The sequence below is a fragment of the Protopterus annectens genome, chromosome 2.part1 (assembly GCF_019279795.1).
Source record: "Protopterus annectens isolate FY-2018-M chromosome 2.part1, PAN1.0, whole genome shotgun sequence".
In the NCBI taxonomy this organism is placed as follows: domain Eukaryota; kingdom Metazoa; phylum Chordata; order Ceratodontiformes; family Protopteridae; genus Protopterus; species Protopterus annectens.
Genome location: NC_056729.1, coordinates 1874876300 through 1874889334, shown reverse-complemented (window position 1 = coordinate 1874889334; position 13035 = coordinate 1874876300). Strand labels below are relative to the sequence as shown.

Sequence of the window (13035 nt, the reverse complement as noted above, 5' to 3'; positions counted from 1 at the left end):
ACATGCCACACTGTAATGATTTTACTCTGACACTCAAAGCATCTACCTGGTAAAGACTATGTCAAGGCTACAGAGTCTTGCATGACATGGGACAACTATGTGGATGAACAAACAGGCTGTGGCCTGCTCCTCGTGTGGAGTTTGGTACTAATGTTTTGTTTTTTGTGAGAGACAAAGTGTAGGAGTATGGTATCCCAGGAGAGAGTGGTTGTGGTGAGACCAGCAACTCAGGGGTCTCCCCTCTTGTTAGAATTCTTCACAAGGTAATTGTGTCATCACTGTACAGACTGCTTGAGTGGTGTGCAACTGCAGAATAACTGTGTAAACACACCCTCTTTACCTTTCCCAGGGTGTACATATAACTCTCCCCCTTTTTGCCTATGCTCTGTACAGACACAGACATGTTGGATGACTAACTTCTTGGAACTCATGACGGAAGCAACTTCAGTACTTAGTTGCACACAGGACAAGTAGCATGCAGTGACACAGTGTCTCTAGATGTCTCAGTAGTGTTACATTTAATGCCATGAAAAGACTTATCATGGAAATGATCAGTAACAATGTAGTACACCTGCAGATACTGGCCCATCCCAGCGTGTTTTGTTAAGGTCAGATCATGCCTACCCTAAGCATTGCACCGCATTGAATGTTACATTATGCCATGGATGAGGGGAAAATGACTCACACCACCTAACATAGCCTGAGAAGGCACTTGATAAGATTAGGCCATCAGGCATTGTAGACACACTGTAGAGGTTATTTACAAACTTGCATGTCAGCCATTGGATAGCCAAGTGTCTGAAAGTCATTATCTGGGAAGATAGTTTTTTTTGCAGGCCAGTGCTACAATGAGCCCAATCACCAGTGGACTACTCACACACATCATTCCTTGGACTACCCCTCCGAGCCATTCCCTTCTCTGAAGTCACGGCCACTGTCAGTGACCTCAGACTAACTACATTTGCAGATGATTGCAAATAAGGAGAGGTCACTGAATCTCACACAGAACCAACAGTTATCCAGGATGGGCTGACACACATTCAGGTGTTGTCAGAGCCATTGACAAATACTGCATGCAAAGAAATGCACAATACTATACTTTTGGCAGTCATCCACCCCCTGGAAAATATCATATTGTCTGCACACCTCCAACAGTTAACCCATTAGTCAGGGACTTATGGACACAGAGAGTGATCTAGTCTTTCACTGGTTGGTAAGATGTAGGGCTTCATGCACTGTTACACAACGTATAGAGACAGGTATGGCATGTAAATCCCAGAATGTCATTGTTACTCTGCATGTGGCACTCATCACACCTACCAATGAGTGCAATGCCATCTTTGGTATGCAAGTACACAGATATATCTGACACCTGTAACAGCCAGAGGGGTCCCACACTAACCCAATGCACAGTGTACACAACACGTCCAATGCAAGCCATGTTAAGGTCATAACTGTGTATTCTATCTCCTAGATGCTTTGGAAGGGAGGTATATGGCTGCCATACAGGGAGGTGTCTTCCACTGTGTACCACCTGCACATCCAAGAAAGGGCTAGCATGAGAAGTACCCATTCTGCACAGCTGCACCTTGACTGTGGTATAAATAGGACATGCTGAAGACAAAGGTATGTAACCCTGGCACTACACACTATATGTAACAGGCTCCCCATCCATGTGAAGCACACTTCAGCTGTAACACACATCATGTGCAAGGTACACAATGGGATACATAACAAGGCAATCATAGCTGGTTTATGACAAATGTCTGTAATGGACACAGGGACATTGTAGATAGTTTATTTCCTATGCCACAGCTTGTAGATGTGTCAGCTCCCAGAAATCTGCTTACACTTCTCAAGGGTACCACACCTTGTCAGAGATTATGGATGTAAGGGTAGGTTGCCTGAAGCCATTGTCCCTGTTAGCCTGTGATACACACATGAACCAATGGAGCCATTCACCTATATTGCTTTACCTTTGTGAAGACATTTTGCTTCTGTGCTTTGACGTTTATGTTTTTTTTTTGTGGCTATGTGCCCATATGTGTGTCTGACACAATTCTGAATCTGAAACATAAATAGTTTTATGAGACACCATTCATTGTGTAAGTATAAAGCCATTAAAACATCATCCAATGTAATGTACACAAAATAACGTGGTTTACTCATTACATCTGGCAGCACTCTATCAGTGACCAGTACAATTGGAATGTCAAAGGCAACAATGGATTAAACAAATACATACTAATTCAGGTAGTCAACCTGTGCATTAGACACAGAGCTTCATTGCCCTGCCTCTGTGACAAGGATGTGGCACAGGTATCATCACTTGCACAGGGTGTTGTGTGGTGGTGCAGGAGGCCCAGGCTGATCCAATAGGTTGGCAAGCATGTATGTGTGAGTCAGGAAGTGAAGCAGGTAAGATGGACCATGGAATGTTCCAAGTGTATCTGCAGGTGACCTGACTGACAGTGGTGTATGAATGTCTGCATGAACACAGTCAAGCTCAGTGCTAGCCCTGTGAGACTGTATGTCAGACAGCTTTGAAGCATGCATGGTAGAGCTGACAGTTCACAGTCTATACCCCAGAACATGGGAACTGGCACCTCCATGCCCATGGTCAAATGCGGTGCTACTACCTGAGTGTGACTTTTGTCTGCTGGGACCATGTCCTCCATGGGAATGCCCAGGACCACAAGACCATGGCCTGCCATGTCTTGGTGTGGGCCCACACTTGCCTCTGGGGCACTGGATGTACTGTCACTATGGGATTATGATTGAGCACAGTCATGTGGACTCTCAGCAGATGCAGTTGCTGACCTACATCCATGAGTCCAATGCTCAACTCCAACCAGATGTTCCATCACAGACAATGACCATTCCAAGACAGATGATCTGCATCTCTCTCTCAGATCAATGTCTTTCTACTGGGTTAATCAAATGATCTAGGGTATTAGCAATGCAGTTGAGACAGTCACAGCTGTCAGACGGTGCTGCATCCATAACCCTGAGAATGTATCTGGAGTTCCTTTGGGAATGGCCTGTGCCTCCATGATGGCCCTAAACATATGGCAATTGACATGTGATGAGACACCTGCAACAGGTGGTGGAAGGACAACAGGCCTTCTGTGAACACCCCTATCAATCTGCCTGTGTGGAACCTCACCATCTCCTTGGCTATGGCTAGTATCAACACTCACTGCAGCCATAGTAGCCACATTTTCCTGTTCAATGTTCCCACTCTGACTGTTCAATATCTGTGACCTCAGGGGACTGGGTATGTGTAGGCATATTGACTGTGTACAGTGCTAATGAGGGCTGAAGAGGAATGTCAACCTCTGTGACAGATTCAGCCCCTGCAACCCCCACTTGTACCTCTCTTTGGCCACAATCAACATCAGAGTCTGAAGAGATACTGACATCAGGATGTGAAAGGGACAGAGACCAACCCCCCTGGTCACCTGTGACAAAAAGGGAAAAATGGTGCATTAATACATGCACTACTATGCTCTGCAGTACTATCTTGCAATATATATTAAGCTGTATACAATGCTGCCAGTATTACAGACTTAAGGACAACAAAACAAGCTAACCACACTGCTAAAGGAGACTCACAAAACAAAATGACTAAGTGAGTCAACCAACACGGTGCAAACAAAATAGACTGCTAATAAACGTCAAACAAGGACAAAATAACTGGTTTATTAAGAGAGGTTAGCACTTTCGTGGGGTTAGCACAGGTCTGAAGTGGTAACTCCACGAAAGCACTAACCTCTCTTAATAAACCAGTTATTTTGTCCTTGCTTGACATTTATTAGCAGTCTATTTTGTTTGCACCATGTTGGTAGACTTACATATATTTTTTTTATTTAGTATTACAGACTTGTTTAACCCCCCCAACCTCATATATCAGGACTTGAGGATATTATTTTCTAAAAAAACTTCTGTATTTATTTGTAAATTCTGTATTTATTTATTTGTAAAGAATAAGCTCCTTAATCAAAAATGTCATGAGCAACAATGGTGTAAACTGTTTACATTTGTCAAAATTCTGCACAGTTGAGACATATGGCAATATGTAATGTCCTGCAAATACTGCAAATCTATCAATATGGGCACAACTACAAGGCATAGGTTTGACTCTAAACTGTGTTCCACTGGAAAAAATCTGTGAGGTTGGCAGTCATGCAGACAGTACATCGATCCAGCCGGCAGGCCTGGGATGACACTTTAGTGAATACAGTGCACTAAATCTACATCTGTAACACAACAGTGTTATACTTACCAGGAGCAGGAGCACAGTTGTGTCTGATTCCTGACAGTCCTGTGAAAATTTGAGGGAGAGGTAATGTAAACAGCAACCCATGTTGCACTATAACAGGCTAATACATTCCAATATCTCACATTTACAGTACATACTATGTTAATTGTTATGCTGGTCACAATCTGAGCATGAGATTCAAACTGCAACTAACCTCCTTTCCCCTCATAAATTACCTGACACTCACATAAAATTACGTAACACCCTGACACACTGAATGCTACAGTATTGCAATGCTGACCCAAGTAAGCATACCTGGATGCTCCTCTTGCATAGAAACAGTGGCACCCACATCCACAACATACTGTGTGATGGATGCCTGGGAGCTGTCCTGTGTTCCTAGGTTCACCAGGAATTCCTCAGTGGCTGACAGTGGTTGTTCTGCTGCAGGCCCTACACTGGTGACACCATGATCCCTGGCCACATTTGCTGCTCTTTTGTGTGTGGTGTTGATCATAGCAGTGGCATGGTGTGACACCGCTGCACTTGCCCAGTAATCAAGGAGCCTCATTCCTCACCACTGGCAACAGTTGGGGATGTACATACTGGGAGGATAACAAGTACACACACAGTAAAGTGCAATTTCTCTTAAGAGCACACATAGATCACAGCTAGCCTGGGGCTGGTTTCTCCCACTTTCTCCAGATCAACAATAAGACTCCCCGCTGGCACAGCTATAGAGTTGAGACCTCAGCTGAGTGGCCAAACAAAGACCTCCAGCACCCTCTCTGTCCAACCAGTGCTTCGTGTCCCTGCCCAAGTAGCTGTCACACACACACACTTTGATGTCTGATTTATACAGACACACACACACACACACACACACACACACACACACACACACACACACACACACACACACACCTGGGAAAGGCTGGTGCAGGTTTACTAGCTATGCCCCCTTCTGCCCAGACTATAATGTAGTTCCAGCTGCCACCAGCCACTCTTATCAGCTACTATAAGGCCGTTAACAAAGGGTGTCCTATCCTGCTATGTAATGTTACTATTAGCCAAATGGTAGGGTGATCAAGAGCAAGGCTATTTAGGAGTGGCCTGTACAGTGTCACCAAATAGATATGCAAGTACTTTAAGAGCTTAAATATGTCTCACAAATATCAGTCACAAAAATAGGTTTAAATATATTTAATAAGTAATAAAAGAACAAGAAAATTTTCAATAAATCATCACAGTAACTTCAGGTGGGATTACATCAAGGATCAGCTCTGAGCCTTTTCTTATTTGCAATTGTGATGGACAGGTTGACAGACGAGATCAGACAGGAGTCCCTGTGGACTATGATGTTTGCAGATGACATTGTGATCTGTAGTGAGAGTAGGGAACAGGTGGAGGAGACCCTGGAGAGGTGAAGATATGCTCTAGAGAGAAGAGGAATGAAGGTCAGCAGGACTAAGGCAGAATATATGTGTGTGAATGAGAGGGAGGATAGAGGAATGGTGAGGATGCAGGGAGTAGAGGTACTTGGGATCAACAGTTCAGAGTAATGGTGAGTGTGGAAGAGAGGTGAAGAAGAGAGTACAGGCAGGATGGAGTGGGTGGAGAAGAGTGTCAGGAGTGATATGTGACAGACGAGTACCAGTAAGAGTGAAAGGGAAGGTCTACAAGAGGGTAGTGAGACCAGCTATGTTATATGGGTTGGAGACAGTGGAACTGACAAAAAGGCAGGAGTCAGAGCTTGACATGGCAGAGTTGAAGATGTTAAGATTTGCACTGGGTGTGATAAGGATGGACAGGATTAGGAATAAGTATATTAGAGGGTCAGCCCAGGTTGGAAAGTTTGGAGACAAAGCCAGAGAGGCAAGATTACATTGGTTTGGACATGTGCTGAGGAGGGATGCTGAGTATATTGGGAAAAAGATGCTAAGGATGAAGCTGACAGGCAAAAGGAAAAGAGGGAGGCCTAAGATAAGGTTTGTGGATGTGGTGAGAGAGGACATGCAGGTGGTTGGTGTGACACAGCAAGATGCAGAGGACTGGAAAAATGGAAACAGTTGATCTGCTGTGGCGATCCCTAATGGAGCAGCCGAAAGAAGAAGTAGTAGTAACTTCAGAGTTCAAAATCACAGGAAATATTTAAAACAAAATTACAGGACAGTCTCAAATAAATAAAGAAAACATCTAAGCTATACTTTACTATATTCCTATCTGAATCTAAAAGAGTTACTATGCCCTAAAAACTTACTTACAGACTAACATGCAGGCAGAAGTGTAGAAGTTGGTGATGAGTGGATGTTTCTAGGTCAAAGATAAGATATAAAATGCACAGTCTCTCTTTCTGAGTTCTTAAATTAATATTAAATATTACTGCTGGATTAACTTGGATGACATCACTTTTTGTCACCTGACTTTTAGTTCCCAAGCTAAAAACCCCAGTGTCAGAAATTATACACATTTAGCACCTGTCTGTGAAAATACATAGTTTTCAGGTCTTTGCAACTGCAGGAAGATATAAAAAGATAAAACACTTCCAAAACAACACAGAGAACTCATGTTGACTGCCACTGAAAGATAATTTTTATTGCACAATCATAAAACAATTTAATTTCAACTTATTTTCTTGAGGTTTTACAAGTTAACACTATATGTTCTAGTTTCTACTGTTAAAACATACACATTTACACATTTACAACAGTTTACATACATTTCTGTTCTAAGCCAGCAGGGCATGCTGTGGTTACATTTCAGCTCAGTATTTTACACACACTTCTGTAAAAATCATATTGATATTCACAAATGACATAGAATTATTTACAAATTCTAAATAGCTAGGCTGGCAATATTTGCCTTTTGTCAATCTTCTTCCTACCCAAAAACTCAAGCTAGTTTTTCAAGTGACCCTTGAGAAATATTGCTTGAGTGGATTGAGCCTATCTGGGAATACCTTACCTCATTCCCTGTTTTGAGATTCCAGCTGCCTTGGCATTGCTGACCCCAGTACAGTACTGCACTGTCCCATCATATGCCTGCAACCCTAGGCTCCACCTTAGTAAGTTGGCATTTTCTGGTCAGCTCAAAACAGCCATGTTAAGGGATTGTGGTCTATAACTACAGTGAATTTCCTTCCAAGTTTCTGCAGTACCCACACTATAGCTAGACATTCCTTTTCTACAGCTGCATTGCATTCCTCCCTGAGCTGGAGCCTACGACTGATTTATACCACTGGATGCTCTTGTACCTCTGAGTAGACCTGGCTGAGTACAGCTCCCACCCCATGGTTTGAAGCATCCACCTGCACAACAAATTCTTTGATGCTAGTGTCCTCTCCTGCTCAGCTGGTGAACCTGGGAATATTGAGGCAATGTTACAATTGCCTCATGTACACAGACAACCCTCTCCTCCTCCCACAAAACACAAATACATGCGAGAGATGCAACTATATGGCCAAACTGGAGGCTGAGCTCTCTCAACAAAGGACTGGCAAGACCAGTCAGGAGGAGAAGGTTACCACACACACTATAGACCCAGTCTCACATAGTACCATCACAACCTCAAATCATACACATAAACACACAAAGACATACTCGGCGGCTCTGATCAAAAATCTACCAAAACAGCAGAGGCCACCAAAGCAGACACCCAAACAACCACCACCTCAGAACACAACACCTGCAACACATAGACCTCACAGTCAGAGTGTCAAACAGTCACAGCCCTTAAGGCCAAACACAATGCCAGACACACTAGTCATTGGTGACTCCATAGTCAGACACACTGGCGTCCGCTCACCAGACTGAGTAAGGAGAAGGTCACAGTAAGCTGCCTCTCGGTGCTAGAATCCGCCACATAACGCAAGCACTCAGGTCTCTCAACAGCAGGTACAAATACGACTCAGTCATTGTCCACGCTGGTGTAAACAACCTGAGTCGTACCTCCTTGGACTACATGAAAAGAGACATTGAGGAGCTCTCTGATTATGTAGCCCAGGCAGGTATGACCCTGACCTTGAGCAGTATCCTACCTTCACCAAGAATGATGCCACAATACAGAGATAAGATGATCAGCTTTAACAATTGGCTTAAACTCTGGTGTCATTCAAAGGGGATCCAATGTCTGTCTGCCTGGGATGACATGCTGGACAAGCCACGCTGCTTGCAAAGGACGGCTTGCACCTGTCACCCTGGGATTCTGGATATTGGCAAAGGCTCTTGCCACCCCATAGTGCCTTTTTAGGCAAGGCTCAAATTCTAAACCTACCACCCTAGAACACAAAAAGGAAAAAACTAAGGGTAATGCTGCTCAATGCCAGAAGTCTAAATCTCAAAATGCACGCACTTGAGGCCCTTCTCAGTATGGAGAACATCGATATCTGTGCAGTGACAGAAACCTGGTTCAAGGCTCCTGAGAGCACCCCAGCACTATCAGGTTTTACTTCTTATCATGCGTTCCGGCCCCAAAAGCCGGACAATACCAAGAAAGGAGGGGGGGTATCCATATTCATCAAAGACACCCACACCTCAAGACTGGTGGCAACGCATGATGCATCGGAGACCATCCAGGTGCAATTAACCATAGGCAAGACTGCTCTGCAAATTGTAGCATGTTACAGGCCACCCTCACAAACTCAGGAACCTCACATGGCCTTCCTGAAAACACTAGAGGGGATAAATGTATCACCAAACACCATCATACTAGGTGACTTCAATTACCCTAATATAGACTGGGAACACTACTCAAGCCCAAACACCCTAGCCCAAAAGTTCCTGGAATTCATAAACTCAAATGCCATGGAACAACTAGTCACCATCCCCACAAGAGGAGAAAACATACTTGATCTCATCATCACGAACATGGGAGCACAATGTTCAACACCGAAGTATACCCCTCACTGGTGAGATCAGATCACAAACTAATCTCGCTGGAGGTCCTCATCCCACCCCACCTGAAATAAAAAGACCACAGTAAAGAACTTCTCGAAGCCGACTTCACACTTCTAAAGACTAGTGTGGTCTCCTTTAAGGCCCCGAGCGGCGGAAAACAGTACTCAAGCCGCTGAATCACTTACAAATGCCTTCTACCAGCACCTGCAGGACTGCATGGATAAGGCAATCCCAAGCAAAACAAAGACTCTTTGTACCAAAGGCAAGCGTCCAGTCTGGTGGACCCCAGCCATAAACAAACTCTACAACAAAAGGAGGAAGCTACTACAAGATAGAGCAAAATCCTTAAAAGGTAAGACACCCTTGATCACTATAAGTAAAAACTAAGAGCTCTCATAAAATCATCCAAAGCAAATTTTGAGGAAAAATAGCTAAAGACTCAAAAGACAATCATAAGGCCTTCTTTAGCTATGTTAGAAACCTGGGAGGAACCTCCCAGATATGCTCAGAACTAGTTCAAAATGATGTGAAGATTACTGATCCTACAGACATTGCCAACATACTGGCTGACAGGTTCAGTGCAAACTTCTCCCCCCCCCACAAGGCGGCATATCTATACCAAGCGATTGCAGCCCCCCAAACATCTCCAATGCCCAAGTGAGAACTGCTCTCTCCAAAGCAAAAAACACAGCATCCATGGGACCTGATGGTGTCCCCGGCTGTGTGCTCCACAAACTCAACGAGGAATTAAACCCACAGCTAGGACAGCTGTTTAATCATAGTCTTACCTCTGGATACGTACCCAGGGAGTGGCGCACTGCAACTGTGGTCCCACTTCACAAAGGCGGTGCCTCCACCGACCCTGGAAATTACCGGCCCATTAGCTTGACAAGCCTTATCTGCAAAGCCATGGAGAGGATCATAATGGACCTCATAAATAAAGACATAGGGAATTTGCAGACTTTGGATCCATCCCAGTTTGGCTTTGTCAAAGGCAGATCATGCCTTCTAAACTTGGTTGACTTTTGAAACAGTCACCAAAGCCATTGATGAGGAAAGGCAGTCCATACAGCCTACCTCGATCTGGCGAAGGCCTTCGATACAATACCCCACTCGGGTATCATTGAAAAACTCATCAGCTTAAATGTTAACCCATACATCACAAGATGGGTTGCAAACTGGCTGAGTGACAGAACCCACAGGGTCAGAGTTGCTGGCGCCATGTCAGACTCAAAGCCTGTCACAAGTGGTGTACCACAGGGCTCAGTCCTGGGCCCACTCTTGTTTGGCATCTACTTTTCCAAGTACAAGCAAACACAGGAGGGTTATGGCTGACAAAGTTTGCAGATGACTGCAAACTGGGCCATAGTAGAAAACACATCTGACACAGATATCCTTCAGAAGGGTCTCACAGAAACGGATAACTGGTGCCAGAGCCATGGCCTAAAGTTAAATGCCAAAAATGCATAGTCATACCCTTCGGAAAAACAAGGTTACCCTAGCTACCAAATAGGTGGCAATCCACTGAGCATAGAAGAAGTTATCAGGGACCTGGGGACCCAGGTTGATAGTAGTCTGTCATTCGACACCCATGTAGCTAAAGTAGTTAGGAAGACCTTCTACATTGCCCACCTTATCATGAAGGGATTCTCATCTAGATCAAGGGAGGTCATAGTCTCCTATACTCATCACTCATCAGACCAATGATTGAGTACAATGCCCCATTCGAATGTATCTGACCCGACACTTGCAGCAGCTGGAGAGGCCACAAAGTTCCTCACCAAAAGGATAAAGGGTCTCAAACATCTGTCCTATGCTGCCCGACTGAAAGAACTCCAGCTCTATTCAGTCGCATCGCTTGCTCAGAGGTGACCTTTGCCTAACATACAAGGCCATGTCAAACCCAGATTTGATGAATATGCTTCACCTCAAAAATCTAGATCCATCAGAGCCACAAGGGTGGGAGACTTAAACCTCGACACGGCTATTAATAGGACGCGCTGGAGGGATAGATTCATCACCCAAAGACTCCCTATGCTGTGGAATAAAATCCCGGTATATGTGAGGCAGAGCACCTCGCTGGCCTTGTTCAAGAGAAATCTTGACCAATGGATGGGAGATCGCAGATATACCCCAGGGATTACCTCAGTGTCACTGCTCGACAGAGGCACAGCAAAATAATGGGTATAGTTCCCCATACTAAAGGGGTGGCGTAAGCCACAAAACTATGGGCTAGGCTTGTAAATGCCCTCGGGCAGATAGCCTAGTATGAACCTATGAACCTATGAACCTATAATCTGGACTGGCTAATATAGGGAAGGGAGGTCCTCCCAAAGCTTAAGTGTGTGGAATGCCTGCTCACATGCCGTGGTCCACACTATCTTATCTGGCTTGTTTTTCCTTGTCAGGTCTGTGAGGGGAGCAGCTATGGTACTATAATTGGGGAAAAACTTTCTGTAGTACTCTGCTGTCCCTAAGAATGCCCTCAACTGCTTTTTGGTAACAGGGGCAGGCCATGCCTGAATGGCTTACACTTTGGCAGCTTCTGGCCTGAACTTACCACTCCCCACTCTATGTCTCAGGTAGGAGACCTCTGCCATACCCACATGACACTTACTGGGCTTAATGGGTTCATAGGTTGGTACTAGGCTAATAGGTTCATATGTTGGTACTAGGCTATTGGCCCTAGGGCCTATACAAGCCTAGCCATAATTCCCTAGCTATTTCTTCCCTGGACCCCTGTCTAGCAGGGAAAATGGTTCCATTGGGGATTGAACCCAGGACCTTCTGCGTGTAAAGCAGATGTGATAACCACTGCACTACAGAACCTACTAATGGTCAACCCTGCCCTCTGTAGTCTGCCCAGTACCTCCCTGACATGCTGAAGGTGCTCTTGCTAGGAATGGCTATAGATGGCAATATCATCTAGGTAAGCAGCAGCATAATCTCCTGCTCCTGCTAGGATATGATCCACCAGCCTCTGGAAAGTTGCTGAGGCATTTTTCATCCCAAAGGGCATCTTTGTGAACTCATACAAGCTGAAAGGAGTCACAAAGGCCAACCTCTCCCTAGTGCTGGGGGTCAAGGACACCTGCCAGTAACCCTTGGCAAGATCAATGGTGGCAAGATACTTAGCCCCACCCAGCTGCTCTAGGGCTTCATCTGTCCTAGACATGGAGTAAGCATCTTACCCTGTGTGACTAATTTCCTGTAGTCCACACAGAACCTGGGGCTGGCATCCTTCTTTGGTACCAGCACCAATAGGGAGGCCCAGGGACTGATGGATTCCTGGATTACCCCTAGTTCCAACATTACCTGTATACCCCCTTCAAAGTCTGTTTGACTCTCTCAGGCACCCTATAAGGGGCCTGCTTAATAGGCATTTGAGATCCTGTATCCACACGGTGCTGCACCAGGTAGGTGCACCCTGGTTTCCCAGTGAATGTGTCCCTAAACTCCTGTAACACTGTTTGGATTTCTCGAACCTGGGTAGGGGATAGCTGCTGGGATATTGCTACCCCTTCCACTGAGGTGTCAGTCTGAGCCTCACTGAGGAGATCAGACACCAGATCCCCCTAAGACTTTGTCTGCCATCCACTGCACATATTTAGCACAAGGGCCTCCCCCTATCATGGTAAGCTTTCATCATGTTAACATGGCACAATTTATGCCCCTGCCTCCTGCCTAGCAGTTCTACAGTGTAGTTAACATCACTGATCTTCCTTACCACTTTGTAGGATCCCTCCCAAGCTGCATGCAGCTTGTCGTGTCTGACAGGAATGAGAAGCATTACCTGCTGCCCTACAGCATAGACTCTAGCTCAAGTAGTCCTGTCATACCAGACCTTTTTCTGCTGTTGGGCTTCTGCCAGTTTCTCCT

At 45.1% G+C, this 13035-nt stretch overlaps 1 non-coding gene across 1 annotated transcript; it reads right to left on the bottom strand.

Annotated features, from left to right (window-relative positions):
* Positions 1–11912: 11912 nt before the first annotated feature.
* On the bottom strand, positions 11913–11985 carry TRNAV-UAC. The gene has a single exon. It is a non-coding gene; the product is annotated as a tRNA-Val (tRNA).
* Between the last annotated feature and the right edge of the window lie 1050 nt (positions 11986–13035).